The sequence below is a fragment of the Lissotriton helveticus genome, chromosome 6, assembly GCF_964261635.1.
Source record: "Lissotriton helveticus chromosome 6, aLisHel1.1, whole genome shotgun sequence".
In the NCBI taxonomy this organism is placed as follows: domain Eukaryota; kingdom Metazoa; phylum Chordata; class Amphibia; order Caudata; family Salamandridae; genus Lissotriton; species Lissotriton helveticus.
The window spans coordinates 1,817,308,634-1,817,323,189 of record NC_136067.1 but is presented as its reverse complement, the minus strand read 5'-3'; positions in this window follow the sequence as shown (position 1 = coordinate 1,817,323,189).

Genomic DNA, 14,556 nt, shown 5'->3' with positions numbered 1-14,556 from the left:
CCTGTTGCTCATCATTCTGTAAATTAATGTCCTCTCATGCTGAGGGTTCTGTGCAAAAAGTGTCTACCTCACTGCTGTGAAGAATTACATTTGAGTAGCTTGCATTGCTAGCCTGTGTGTAATGCAGAAATGCTCCAATCTATTTTCAGTTTCCATTGTTTGAGCAATGCTGTTATGCGAGACGCATTCTAGTTTGTTTTAAGACGAAACACCGCTTCTTGTTTTTTGCCATCTTGTCCTGCTTTGCCAAATTTTTAGTTTCATATTACTAGCATTCTGACCTTTGCTTTTATTCACATTTCTGTACTGCTGTAGGTTTAGTGCACGGTTGTCCCTGATGAGATCCTGGTGAATGCACTTAGGCGACTTACAGGAACTGTTACCAGTGATGTCAGGTGACTATGGAATTGCAGTAATGACTGTTTGTAGTATTTTTTAAGTTATTGATTGGCTTAATCCTTCTTTGGTAGTGTGATTTCCATGATGAGGTATTTTTTGAGTATCTTGGTAGGCTCAGTCTTTGTAGTTTATCATATGAGACATTTGAGGAATGGGTGTAGGTTACTAGAACTCATTACTGAGTGAGGACAACTTTCTTGGGTGGTAGCTCAGGAGTCAAGTGCCATCTAGTTCTTGTGCAGAGGGTTTCATGGAGTCCTGCACCAGATGTTTTGAGTTAAATCCAGGGGTGTGGTATTGCATCAGTTGTAATCCAAGTATTTCTTTATCTGCTTTCCGAAAGATTTTGAGATGTAGTAAGCCAAAAATGAGCCTGCTCTTTCTAGGTAATCATCGCTGGGAAACGTGTAAGGACAAATAATATTTGAGGCCTCCTATCTTGATCTACGATATACATACATACATATTACTCCAGGAAAGTTTAGGTTTGTGTGTGTTGTTGTGAAGGATAAAAAGTTAAAATAAACACATAAGTTTTCATTGATTTTGTTTCTTCACAAGAATATTAAAACCAGCCTTCTCTCTTTTTGCTAGTTCCACAATAAACCCTAAGCAGTAAATAATCTTCCTTTTCATAACTTGCTGTGAATCTTCTTCTTCCCCATTCATGAGTGGTCAGCCACTATTGACACAAGAACAGTCTGAGCTTATCGGGTTGGTATCCTGAAAACAAGACTTGAATGCAAGGTTAGTCAGGTTTTTATGAAAAAACTTAGTTTAATTGCATATGGCAACCGGAACACTTTCTGACATTTATATTGGTTCCATATATTTTTATTTGGAGTCACATTAATTGATTGTAGAGAAATCGTTCCCTCTTTTGTCTCCCTCCATGACTGTATCAATTGTTCTAATCCTTGTATTTATCTGGTAATCTGATGTATGCCACTTCTTTACTAACTTTTTCAGGTAATCATGGAAACCTATCCTCCGAGAGTCTCCATTGTTGAGTGTCACTTAATTCTCAGTATGTGCAAAGAGTGTCCTGTGCACACGATTTTCTAGAAATCTTGTGCGAATTTTAGGCCCTCGAGAATGTTATTTCATGCTAAGACTTGGACCAAGGTTATTTCAGCTAAAGCATGAGAACAACTTAAACGTGGCTCTGCACAACGTGCCGTTTTTTATGTTGCCGTGATCACCGAGAGTCATGGGCATCCGCAGAAATGTTTCCGAGGGGGGGGGCAACATTTTAACTTCATCACCATCCTCCGACATGATTGAGCACAAGTATTAAATACATAAAAAAAAAATCTAATAAGACAAAGAGCTTAAATAAACAAAGAAACCCATAGGGGGAAGGGAAAAATCTTGTGAGGCGCCACAGCAGACGACCTGGCAACTACAATAAAACAGAGGGAAAAACTAAAAATGACCGGAAAAAACTAAAAACATTTTAAATCAGGTTGATGCGGTTCTAGAGCATGGGTACTCACAAACTTTCTCTCAGGGGCCAAATTTAAAGTGTGGTTTGTGGCCGAGGGCCGCACCAGTGGAGGCGGGGTTAGTGGGGGGGGGGGGGAGAGGCTAGAGCAACAAAAAACTATGACCATGAGGTTGAACACAGGTCCCTGCAGCGGACACCTTCGTCCACTTAGCCACCAGACCCGGCATACACACATCTTTCTCTCTCTCTCTCTCTCTCTCTCTGTGTCTGTCCCTCTCCCTGTCTCCCTCTGTCCCACTCACTCTGTCTATCTCTCTCTCTCTCTCCCTCGCTCTTTCTCTGTCTCCCTCCCTCTGTCTCCCTGTCTCCCTCCCTCTCTCCCTCTGTCTCCCTCCCTCTGTCTCCCTCCCTCCCTCTGTCTGTCTCTCTCCCTCTTTCTGTCTACCTCCCTCTGTCGCCCTCCTCCCTCTGTCTGTCTCCCTCTGTCTGTCACACTTTATCTATCGCCCTCTGTCTGTCTCCCTCTCTGTCTCCCTCTCTCCCTCTCTGTCTCACTGTCTCCCTCCCTCTCTCTCTATCTCTCTCTCCCTCTCCCTCTCTCTGTCTCCCTTTGTCTCACTCACTCTGTCTATCTCGCTATCTCTCCCTCCCTCTCTCTCCCTCCCTCATTTTCTCGCCCTCCCTCTGTCTGTCTCTCTCCCTCTGTCTACCTCCCTCTGTCTGTCTCCCTCTGTCTGTCTCCCTCTGTCTGTCGCCCTCTGTCTGTCGCCCTTTGTCTATCTGTCTCCCTCTGTCTCCCTCCCTCCCTCTCTGTCTCACTCTGTCTCCCTCCCTTTGTCTCCCTCCCTTTGTCTCCCTCCCTTTGTCTCCCTCCCTTTGTCTCCCTCCCTCTGATTGTCTCCCTCTGTCTGTTGCCCTCTGTCTGTTGCCCTCTGACTGTCTCCCTCTGCCTGTCTCCATCCCTCTGTCTCCATCCCTCTGTCCCCATCCCTCTGTCTCCATCCCTCTGTCTCCCTCCCTTTGTCACCCTCTCTCTGTCTCCCTCTGTCTTTCTCCCTCCCTCTATCTCCCTCTCTCTGTCTCCCTCTCTGTCACCCTCTGTTCCCTCCCTCTCTCTCTCCGTCTCCCTCTATGTCTCTCTGTCTCTCTGTCTGTCTTAGTCTCTGCCCCTATCTGTCTGTCCCTGTCTCTTCCTCTATCTGTCTGTCTCTATCTGTCCCTGTTTCCCTCCCTCTGTCTCCCTCACCGTCTTTCTGTCTGTCTCTGCGTGTCTTCCCCTGTCTCTGTCTCTGCCTCCATCTGTCTCTGTCTGTCTCTATCTGTCTCTGTCTCCCTCCCTCCCTCTCTCTCTCTGTCTCCCTCCCTCTCTGTCTCCCTCTCTCTCTCTCGCTCTCCCTCTCTCTCTCTCTCTCTCTCTGTCTCCCTCTGTATCCCTCTGTCTCACTCACGCTGTCTGTCTCCCTCTCTCTGTCTCCCTCTCTCCCTCTCTCTGTCTCCCTCCCTCTGTCTCCCTCCCTCAGTCTCTGTCCCTCAGTCTCTCTCCCTCTGTCTCCCTCCCGCTGCCTCCCTCCCTCTGTCTCCCTCTCTCTCTGTCTCCCTCTCTTTCTGTCTCCCTCTGCCTCCCTCCCTCTGTCCCCCTCTCTCTGTCTTCCTCTTTCTCTCTGTCTCCTTCTCTCTCTGTCTCCGTCTTTCCCTCTGTCTCTGTCTCCCTCCCTCTGTCTGTCTCCGTCTGTCTCCCTCTATCTGTCTCCCTGGCTGTCTCCCTCCCTCTGCCACCCCCTACCTCTGTCTGTCGCCCTCTGTCTTCCTCCTTCTGTCTCCCACCCTCTCTCTCTCTCTCTCTTCCTCTGTCTCCCGCCTATCTGTCTCCTTCTCTCTCTGTCTCCCTCTGTCTGTCTCTGTCTCCCTCCCTTGGTCTCCTTCCCTCGGTCTCCCTTCCTCTGTCTCCCTTCCTCTGTCTCCCTCCCTCCGTCTCCCTCCCTCTCTCCCTCTGTCTCCCGCCCTATCTGTCTCCCTCTCTCTCTGTCTCCCTCTGTCTGTCTTTGTCTCCCTCCCTCTGTCTCCTTCCCTCTGTCTCCCTCCCTCTGTCTCCCTCTCTCTGTCTCTCTCCCTGGCTCACTCTCTGTCTGATTCTTGTGGCCTGCTGTGAGTGACTAAAGCTCCCGTCCCCTGAATAAGACTTGCTAATTGTGCTGCTCACCTCCCTAGGCCTGGGATGGGCGGAGATGCTCCATGCTGTGGCTCCTCTGCCGGCCCATTGTCATTCTGCCCATGACAATGGACCGGCCTCACTCTGTGACCTGCTGAGAGTCACACTCGGCGCTGTAGAAACCTTTCAGGTAGGAAAATCGGCCCAGGTATGTGGGCCCATCCTCTAGAACTGGGCCTGAATCCAGGGGGGGGCAAGCGCCCCCTCTTGCCCCCCCCTGCGGACGCCCATGCCGAGAGTAAATGTCAATATACCCTTACACGCTCCTCTAAATGAGACCCAATAGCTGACGCCTATTCTAGTAGTGAATTTAAATATGAGTCCTACATCACAGCTAGACAACATGATTTTGTTTTCTCTTAGATGCTTCCTGCAACTAGAACCCTCGGGGAACTACGATGTCCAATTATCATGTTGTCACGTCTGAATTACACACTATGCATCTAGTCTGTCCTTTTGTCTTCTTTTAGGTACCGGACCATTCCTCCTTGAACATCACTATAAATTCATAATTGGTTCCTATAAATCTCTATTTAGAAACATGTACACCATACTGATCATGTTTTCTGATGTTCCTCATGCCCACACCGTATTAGCGCCCTTTTGCTACAGTCGCGCCATTATACAGTAATGTGTAAGAATTGCCTATTAGTCCTCTCCCAGATCCAGCAAACGCATAAATAATTATATTTGACATTACTTATTAGAAACTGCTAGATTAGGATGTTTCCCTTCTTTTGTTTTAATCCACCATGTCACAACACAATTCGGGCCTATGTTGTCTCTGTACTCCCAGTCACTTATTACGTTGTCTTTCCACTAAATAGGGAATCCACCAGTTCTAGGTGTTCCATTTCCGCCCACTCAAGTCTCTATTGAAATTTCCACGTTTTCTAATCCATACATACATTATGTTCGGTGTGCCGAAACACGTGTCGGCTATCTTTTCTTGTATGTACTGATCAAGACAGTACCATTAAATACACTTACTCTATGAAAATGGACTATGAAATCATATATTGAACGTTTCAAAACTTCGTGAGTTCTCACTTGAGGACAAGATTTCTAGAAAATCGTGTGCACAGGACACTCTTTGCATTTGTCAGATAGAAGACACGTCTCTCTATCTTAGCAGGGGCTGTTTTTTCTGGGTTTGTTCCCCTGACCTGTCTGCACCAAACATACAATATCTACGAACACCTACCTTTAGGTACCCGCTGAGCGCCAATTCTTCCTGACCCTCATCCAAACCCTCTCTCTCCCTCTATAATTATCAGTATGTAGCAGCCATTCAATTCTAACGGTTGAATTAAAGGTGTTAGTTACAAAGTTATACAAATGTAAATGTATTTTGCACATTTATGTGGCTGAGGTCAGAAAGGCAAGTTTGGGGTGTGCTAATGATATTGTTTTCTTGGCCCAAATTAAAGGATACACATTCCATACCTTCTTTTGCAGTTCATTCTGTCTGCAAGTTATCTTATCACACCCCATCTTATTTCTTCTCGTGTTCATTGAGGACTTTGATTTGTCTCTTGTCTTATGCTTTTTTCACTAAATTTGACCAAGCTCTCAAATTACACATGTCTATCACATGCCTGAATTCTTAATTGTAAGGGGATGGCTATGTGCTCATGAGAGGATGGATGATAGATGCATGAAGATGGGTCGATGTGGAGAAGCGTGGCTCAATGGTTAGAGCGGGACCAGGGTTCAATTCCCGCCTCGGCGGCTCTCGGACACAATTTCCCCGGACCTGATAATTCTCACCTCGGTGCCTAGTCTAATCATGGGCCCCACTCTGTGACTCGGGCAATAGCTTGCTTAATCTCCACAACGGCCCCAGCAGCGCTTGGATGCCTGGCTTCACCTTGTGGGTGCACAGGAGTGGACATTTCACAGGAAAGCCAGGAAGGGTTCCACAGCAGTATGAATACAGCGCTACAAGACCTCTGGGTAGAAGGCGCTATATAAATACAAACACATTTACAAACACATGTGTGTAAGGAAATGTAAGCAGGATGAGAGAAGGTGGAAGTAGAAGTAGCAGTAAGCATTGTCAAAGGTCAGAGAAACAGTACGGGTAGATAGGAGTGAGAATAAGCATCAGTGGCAATGTGTATATGGGGAAATGAGTAAGAGTAGAGTTAGCAGATGAAGAATATGAGTAAGCAAGGTAAGTGTCAGTGTTTAGGGCAGTAGGAGTAGGCGTAAGTAGAAGCAGGTCAAAGTAATTAGAGTTGAAAAAAGAATTATGTAGGAATAGAAACCGAATAGAAACCAGTAGTAGAATGAGTATGTAGGAGTGGGGGTATGAATAGTTAGGAGTAGGTAGGAGTAAGAGCATGTGTAAAGGAAAATAAGAGTTGTACTTGGTGTAGGAGTAAGAATAGGACTATAATTAGGAGTAAGAGCAAGAGGAAAAGTAGGAGTAGAAGTAAGTGGGAGCAAGTAGAGGTAACAGTAGGATTGCAAGTATACATAAGAGGAGGCATACGCATGAGTAAATGTAAGAATTGGCAGGAGTAAGTAGAAGTGGATGTAAGTACGAATAAGTAGTAGTAGGAATAGGCATAAGTAGGAGTAATGTGTAAGAGTAAAATTAGGTATAAGCAGCCATAGGAATAAGAGGCAGCATTTAGAACTAAATAGAAGTAGGAGTAAGAGTGTTAGTAAGACATTCTAAGCAGAAGTGAGAGTGGGAATAAATTGGAGTATAAGTGGATTTTGGAGCAGTCATTACAAGTAAGAGATGGGGTGATTATTGGGTAAGTAGAAGTAATGCACACTGTATGAACAGTCCACAATCCAGCTACCTCTATTTCATTTGGTTGTTTATGCTTGTCTTAAATCTTGTACAGAACTCCTCTGTCTTCTGGCTAACTTTGGTCTGTAGCAATACCACATACTTATATACATATATACATATGTACATGAATAATAGTTTAACTAATAGTAATACATAGGGATAGGAGTGGAAGCTGGGACTAAGCAGGTATAAGTGTAGGAATAAGAGCATGACTGTGAGGAGGAGGGGTAAATATGGGTGTTAGTATAGCAGGTTAGCTTTACTTGTGGGACGTTCAGTTAGAAATGGGGTTTCTGGTTGGCTTAGGTATACACCCAAGCCAGGCAGGACTCTCCACTCTATTCAGAATAAGCGAAGTACACATCAAAAGATAACCTGTGCTCACCCACTGGTAGCTTGGCACAGAGCAGGCAGGCTTAGCTAAAGAGGTAATATATTATATATTTGTGCAATACACACACACGCACACAGTAATACAACAAATACATCACCAAAAGACTCCACACAAGCTTATTAAAGTAGATGTCTGTACTATTAGCAAAACCAGATAAAAATGATAAAAATATCACATGTATCGCTCAAGATATGCACATTTAAAGAATACCAAGAATCACAGTGTTCGATAGTTCTGGAGTGTCGAAGGAACACTTGCGTTCAAAGCATTTTTTTGAAGTAGGCAAAAATGCAAGATTAGCAAACTCTGTAGTGCCGAAAGAACACTTGTGTTGGATCGGGCAGTCAGAGTATCGCTGACCGGTTTACACTACCAGGCGCAAACAGTAGAGGAGTTGGAGCAAACCGGGTCCCGCTACTGAGGGAGACTCCACTACCAGTCAGTGGAAGCACAGAAGTTGCTGGGACCTCCATGGTCTGCTGTGCACCCATATCTGCTCCAGATGCTGAGAATAAGGGAAGCTTGTCTCTGGTGTTGGAAGGACCAAAGTGGCTGGGGCAGGGATGACGTAGTCACTGCACTCCATGTTGCCCAGGTAACACGTTCAAAGGGAATACAGCTGATCCGCTCTGCACTCAGGCCGAGGGCTGCTCTGGTTTCGACTCTCTGCTTTCAGGGTACGGACATAGGGGGGGACAAAGAGCGCCGGCCTCCTAAGGTGAAGCGCTTGTCTTTAGAGAACTGAAGTTCAGAGTCTCAGGAGGTTTCGGCTGCTGAACTCAGAGTCCTATGGAAGCGCCGGTACAGCTAAAGTCGCAATGACCCTGAGACTTTTAGGAACAGGGGGCAAACCAGCAAGCCCTTGGGCTACACTTGCAGCCCAACAAAAAGGTAGGAGGCAGCAGGCCAGCACACAAAAGCAGATCGCAGAGTGGCAATCCCTCCTGCAGCACTACATTCAGCAAGCAGCAGGCCAACACAGCAAATCAGTTAAAAAAGTGGAAATCCCTCCCAGTGCTTCTGGCAATGTGCAAATGTAGAGCCAGCAAAGTCTGGGTACAAGTCCCACGCAGTGCCTGATTTTAGGAGGTCAGAGCGCCAGTACTTAAAACCCAAAAGTGCCTTTGATGTAGGACTTTAAAGGAGTTTTCTGAAATGCACAAGGATCCCTTTCAACCCAGCCATGTATGCCTGGCTGTCAGTGGGGGTTATTAGTACCTTGTGTGTGGACAGGACACTACCTATTCAAGTGGAGTGTGAGCCCCTTACATCCTAGTAGGACCCATCAGAATGCAGATGAATGCAGATGCAGTTGAGTGACCTGTGTTGTGGCTATCTAGAGGGAATGCAAAAATGTAGCTTTTACCCAGCACAACTAAGATGTGCATTGGAGACAGGCTGTCAGGCACACAGAGCAATAAGTGCAGAGAAATGCCCACTTTCTAAAAGTGGCATTTCTCGAACAGCAAGGTTAAATTCAACTGCTCAAGCAGGAAGGATTTATCCATACCAGTATAGCACCCTGCCCTTAGGGCTACCTAGGGCCTACCTTAGGGGTGACTTATATGTCATAAAAATGAAGTTTAAGGCTCAGCAAGCAGTTTTAAATGCCAAGTCAAATGGGGCAGTATACTGCACACAAAGGCACTGCAGTGGCAGGCCTGAGACAGGTTTGAAAGGCTACTTATGTGGGTGTCACAATCAGTGCTGTAGCCCACTAGCAGAATTTAATTTACAGACCCTGAGTATACCGTATACCAGTTTACAAGGGAAAAACATTAAATATGTTGGTCAGGTATACACCAATGACACTCATGTTTAGAGAAGAAGCACATGCACTTTAGCATTTATTAGCAGTGGTAAAGTGCTCAGAGTCCCAAGGCCAACAAAAATATGGTCAGATAAAGAAAAGGAGGAAGGCAAAAAGTTTGGGGCAACCCTGCAGAAAGGGCCATTTCCAACACTTTCCTTTATTTGTGTTTATTGTTTCTCTGAACCTTTTCTGATTGAGAACTTGTTTTATATCAAGAACGGGTCTGAGTGAGTACCAGACTGCAAGAGAACTGATGCTTTGCTATCCGATGCTCATGAGACAGAAAGATGCATTTATTTCCTCATTCATAGACGTTTAACCAAGAGGCAAGACTATGGACAACCATAAATGTGGATTTCCTCCACTCTTGTCTGTCTTTGCCTGCCAGTAAGTTTCACCCTTCCAACGTATTATACGGTATGCATAGAAATGTCCCTCTTGCAAGTCCTGAAGCTTCTCACTCAATGAATGACAAGCGTATTAACAACAAGCAGTGGCATAGCCAATAGGTCTCACCTTTGGGACCTTATAAGTGTTTAGCCATTCAACAGTTGATGTTGTTGCACCAAGGATATTGTGATGGATAACGAAACACTTATAAGGTCCCAAAGGCTAGACCTATTGGCTATGCCAATGCTTGTTTCGGATATGCTCTTGAGATGGAATGGTATCTGTGAGCGATGCCTTCCTGAATGAGCATGGAGTACATTTTGAATTGTTGCCTTCTGTGTGGCTTTTAACCCCTACATAAAACAGAGCTCTTCCCCACTATGGATAGCACACATTTATGTTGATGTTTGCCACATGTGTGGCTAGTATAGCAAAGGCTGAGCTCCAGACCTTTGCAGATTAAAAATAGCTAAATCTGTTTGCCAACTGATTGCCAATAATATATTATATGTTAAAATAGTGAATTGTAAACATTTGAATGTGTCCACATTTCTGTGGAAACAAGAGTGCCCCGTTGTTTCTACATGTAGAGTCTTGGCGTGCATGCGTGTCACGTAGCACTGCAGCAAACAAAAAACGCACCTGCCACGCAATCTCTTTATTCGTACGGAAAATAAAATGCTGTATTCCAACTAATCACTGGAAATACAATTCCTTGATGTTTCTATTTCCTCTCACACATATTGCAAACGCTCACAATCAGGAATATTTTATGCATGTGCATACTTTTATATACTAAATGTGTACGTCATCTTTCTGAACAAAAGCAAAAACATGCACACAAGCAAACACACTGCCCCACACTTACAAAAAACTACATAGAAAGTACACATACTATATCATACACATACAAAAAACAGGGAGCAGTCATACACCACACAAAGGCACATACATTACACAAATGCACACAGACATGTACTTGCAAAAAAGACATACATACGCAGAAGGGCACACAAAACAACAGAGTTCGTAGCCAAGCACGGAATACAAACACGCAGTGCATACACATACTACACACGCATACTTATCTATAAACACAGTCACTCCTATATAAAAAATAATAATAATTGACAACATGCAAAGGTGTTAGAGAAGCTTTTGTATACATGCACAAACGCACAGCTCAAAGTCACAGTCATACTTTACACATAGTAGCACAACTACGGCGCTATATATCAAGTATAAAGGTGTACACAATCTACACAAACACACAGGCATGCACAAAGGCACAAGCACAACATTTGCACACCACACACTTGCCATAAAATGTGATACACACATCATTGTACACATTTATTGCACAAGCAAACATGCATGAGCGTTTACATACACTATGATTCGTGCACAAGCTCACAATTAACATGCAGTAGGGTACACACAGAAAAACATGGTCCTCTAAGCAGGCCCACATACAGAATACAAAGAAATACACGTTTTACAGACGTAGACAGTCATACACAGGCTCGCATACATTGTACACTTAGAAGCAATCTACACAGACACACACATTGTACGTAAGCCCTCGCACACCGATGCTCCTTTGTCTCAACTTTTAATGTCACTCCTACATTCACCGACAACACTGACACACACAAATCTCATGTGCACTCACCCGTGTTTCGGACTCTTTAACACAGTTATATCCCAGCAACAAACAAGCAAACATAAGCATTGCAAACACCCTGCTCAGTACTGCATGCTCCCTAAGTGACAAAAGTGCATGTGCCTGGTAAAGAGATGTGCCTCGGTATTATATAGAAACGTAGAGGGTAAGAGGCTGCAGAGGAAAAGCAAGAATGAGAACAAAAGAATAAGAGCTAGGGAGACGCCATACACACAAGATGAAATAAATTTGGGGAAAAGTGCACTACATTTCACATAAAATGCCAGCGACAAAATACATAGGGCCACAGGGTGCTAGAAGGGAGGTCGGGACAGTGGAACAAAGAAATATAGCAAAGAGAGTGAACGGAGGAATTGATGCAGAAAGGTATGAATAAACGCCGCAGTAAGTCATGGGAAAAGAAGGAAAGCGTGCATGGGAAGGGAAGGTAGTAAGATGAACGGAAGGGGTGTAAAAGGAGGCGAGAAAGGAGGAGAGAGGAGAGAAGAAGGGAGGGGAGGCAAAGTGGCGGGAAGAGGAGAGAGGGCATGAAGGGATCGAAGGCAAGGGAAAGAAACAGAAGATAAACAAGATTAAGAGGAGCCACAGATGGACTTCAGAAAAAAGAAGGGAGGAAATGGTGGAGGAGAAGACTCAAAAACACTGGAAAGAATAATGAGAAAAGAAAACAAGCAGTAGGCGATGTGTTTGTTACACATTTTTCATTTCAAAACATTCATTGTCTACTTTCACTAGGAAAACAATTTACTAAACAGCCCTTTGCAGTTTTCCAACCAAACCATTAGATGGCAGACGCATTCAATGCATGTGAAATTTGAATTTGAATTGCATTTTTGTTTGCAGGCAAACATTTACTCACTTGAGTCTGCGCACCGTTTGCATCTAAAACAAAAAAGTGTCCATGAAGATTATCATGCTTTTCCGAGAGTCGTGGCTGAAAATAGCCACCGCATTTTAACATCAACAAGCATTGGCCGCGCGGCCGTAAAGGTAAAGGGCCGAGCGGCCGTGAAAGGGGACGCGTTCTGTGGTGTGGGAGAAGCGGAGCAAGGAAAGGCAGATGGCGGTGCCGCGAAAGTGAAAGTAATCACGGCTGTAAGGGTGCCCGCGAGATGGCGTCTGTGCTCTTACGCCCGCCCTCGCACGTACCCTCTCGCTGGTGGCCAGAGAAAACCTTTGGTAGCACTTCAAAGCCAGTTACTAAATGTCTTGCCAGACTAGCACATGCGCTGGCTCTAGTGAGACCTAAAAAGGAGAGTCCAGCTCTTAGGAGAAACCATGGAGAGCAGGATCTGAGGGCATTGTGTGCTACCCCTGATAAACTGCACCACTCTAGTTAGAATGCGCCCTATGGGGTACACATCAAATTCGTTTTGTAAAAAAAAAATGTAGATCTTTGCAACTGCTCTGAAAGTTCCGGCTGTCTGGAGAACAACTGATAAAAAATATAAAAATATGAAATGCTGAAGAAGAATCTGCTCTGCTCAAAGGCACAACAGACTCACAGTGAGAGGGGGTTTCTCACCGGAAAGAACCTTACACGACTTTTCAGCTCTATGTATAACAACAGGAAAGAAGAGAGATTCCGCTCACGACTGGCCAGCATAAGCAGCAGAGGAGCCACAGAGGGCTCTGGTTATCACAGGAGTGCTCAGCAGGGACAGGAGGGGAGTCCGACCCCATAGAGTAATATAGGAATGTCTGTCAGGGGCAGCCTGTGCTCCTATTTTCTGAAGGGGACTCGGCAGGAGGAGAAATGGAGCTTTCAGGCACTCGCAATTTCACAAAAGTGCCTGCCTTGCAGCAGCAGCGGGGGGTGGGGAGTTGTATGTCAGAATATCATGTACAAAAATAATGTTTTACATAAATATTGTGTCCTAAAAACAGTTTACAAAAATATTGTCCATCTTAGTTTCGATTTGTTGTCAATGGAAAATATTTTTGTAGACAATATTTAGGGTCGAAATTAATTTTTAAGTAAAGTGATAGTTTGCTAATAATATTCTATTAACACACTGCAACAGGAAACTTATGACACATTAGCACTCTGGAGGAGAAGCAATAGAGTCACTGAGTACAACATTTGGGATAATTTCTTTAATGTGGTGCATGGACAGTGCCTGTCTACTTGCACAAATTTGTGAGGTAATCACCAATGCAGGTGTACACAAAATGTATACATGTGCAACATGTCGTTGGTTGATTTAAAATGTAAAGGACTCATCAAACATGCAATGACTGAAGGCGACTTACCCAAACAAGACACTGACTGAAAGACGTTGATCTGATGTCTCCTTCTGTTTATTGCTCTTTTACTATTGTTACTGGGTTGGCAGAAAGTCTGGTGAACAGCTCACATCCAGACATAAAAAGGCCCCAACACTAGTCTGTGCACAAGCCTATAGAACCAGAAATTCCACCAATATCACTGAAGAAAGCTTCCACTAGGTAAGGTACATTTACAAGTTTAAGAGGAAAAGTAAAGTGAGCAAGGCTGTGAAGGTAGATTTATATGGGGGAAGAAACCTTAAGTATTGCACATTTGCCTTAAAAAGCGTCTCAGCGAAGATTTACTGGGATCTGGATATTGGCGCTGGATGTATATTGCAGGTAATATAAACACGAAGACCCAGATTTACTAAGCCTTCACGTCGCTCGAGGTGACTCAGGGCAATACAAAGGCTTATTTGGGTTTCCCAAAGCTTCACAAGCCCTGATTTGTGTGGCCTTGTGTCGCTTTTTAAAGAAATGTAGTGCAAAGCAACAGCTTGCGCTGCATTACATTTCTTAGTGGTAGGTGCTCCATTGGTGGAGAATAAACGTTTCTGTGCATCCATCCATGGATTTCAAGCAAGTCCAGATATGCTAAGCTGTGCACCACAGAAAGGCGCAACGAGGAGAAAGACGTTTATTTCTCCTTGTTACTTCCTATTTGTGTGTGTGATGCAACCTGCATCATACATGGCACATAGAAAGAGGATAACCCCTCTCTGTTTTTTGTGCAGGAAGGTCTTCCTTCCTGCACAAAAGCAGTCTTGACAGTAATCTATGCGCCCCTGGAGCATGGCACAAGAGTGCCTACATTGGCGCTAGGCATCCACGAGTGCGCCAGTCTGCACAAGCTACTATTTTAAGCACAAACAAAGCACATCACAAGAGACCTGTGTCGATGTTATACATTAAGGGGCTAAAAACCTGGCTTTTCACTCACTAACTCTTCCCTTCACAGACTGCCAGCAGGCATGCGCAGTGCCAGAACACCCCAGGGTAACCGTGCGCTATATAAGCTACATTAACATAACATAACATTTCTGTGGGGCATGAAGAAGATATAGATATGGCTGAAAATGTTACACTTATCATCAAAACAATCAGAATGACAATGGCACAGTTCCCTCAGACCCAAGGGCA